The sequence below is a fragment of the Nannospalax galili genome, unplaced genomic scaffold (assembly GCF_000622305.1).
Source record: "Nannospalax galili isolate Female #2095 unplaced genomic scaffold, S.galili_v1.0 scaffold575, whole genome shotgun sequence".
NCBI lineage: Eukaryota > Metazoa > Chordata > Mammalia > Rodentia > Spalacidae > Nannospalax > Nannospalax galili.
The window spans coordinates 1024439-1025786 of record NW_008335442.1 but is presented as its reverse complement, the minus strand read 5'-3'; positions in this window follow the sequence as shown (position 1 = coordinate 1025786).

Genomic DNA, 1348 nt, shown 5'->3' with positions numbered 1-1348 from the left:
CCGATCTTCATCTCTACCTTTGAGGTCATCTCTCCAGGCCTTTTTGTTCTTTGATTTCTTTGTGTATTCCTTAAATTCACTGAATTCTTTGATCATGTTTATAATTGTTCTTTTGAGTTCCATGTCCTGCATTATCACTAGGGGGTTCTCATTGTACTCCTCTAGAAGACTATTGGTATTTGGTGGGGATTTGTTATTTTGGTTTTCATGTTGTTATTTTTTCTCTGTGACTTTGACCTGTGGATTTCTTTTGTAGTTTCTGATTCTTGTGTGAGACTCAAGCCTTCAATTTTAGGTCTGCTTTTTTTGGGGAACTTTATATGTATTTTTGGTTTACTTTTTGGGTATGAAAAGCTGGTTTGTCTAAGCTTCCGGTTCTTGATTTTATATTGTAGTGGCCAGATTGCTTTTGTTTTCAGGATGCCCAAGTCAGATGAGAATCAGATGCTCTCAGCCTTTCTCCTAAGGTCTGGATCCCTCTAGGAAAGATTTTCACCTCAGGAATTTGGAGTTTGGGCTGGCCTGGGAGCCGGGCCCAGGAAAGATGCTGCTCTAGGGCAGCTGGTGGTTGTGGCACCCAGAGATGCAAAGGCAGATGGGGACAGGAAGTGGCCCAAGGACTCTTGGGGACTGCACTGAGGAGCTGGGTTGGTCTGGATGGAAAGGTCAGCCCCTGAGACCTGGAAAGAGGCTGGCAGGTGGTTCAGGCCCAGGGAAGTAGAGGGAGGTGGGGGCAGGGCCAGGCCCAGTGTGCCCTTGGGGACCAGAGAAGGCACTGTGTTGGTCTGGATGAAAAGGATCAGGAAGCAGTGGTGGTTCTCCAGGTGCTTGGGGCCCCAAGACAAGGAATGGGGCAGGACCCAGGCTAGGAGGAGAGACTGGCAGGGGTGAATGAGGCTGGGGGAGTCAAGGCAGGGAGGGCATGATGGACTTACCCTGGAAAGAGGCTTGAAGACACTTTTGAATTTTTATGTAAATGAAGAAAATTTTCTCTTTTTTTTTTTTGAATAAGGCTCTCTTTGTAGCCCCAGCTGACTTGGAACTCACAGTGTAGACCAGGTTGGACTCAGTCTCATAGAAATCTGCATGCCTCTGCCTTCTGAGTGCTAGGATTAAAAGCATGTGTTACCACACCCATATAAAGTTTCTCACTTTTTAAAGAGGTAAAACTCTTTACAATCATGTTAAAATATATATATATACTTAAACATGTTTGTATTGTCACCATTACAGCTTGAATGTAGAATGTCCTCCAAATATTTGTGTTGAAGATTTGTTATCCCCTCAGTGGTACTATCAGAGGTAGTGGAAGTTTGGAAGGTGGAGCCTAGTTGGAGGAAGTCGCTTA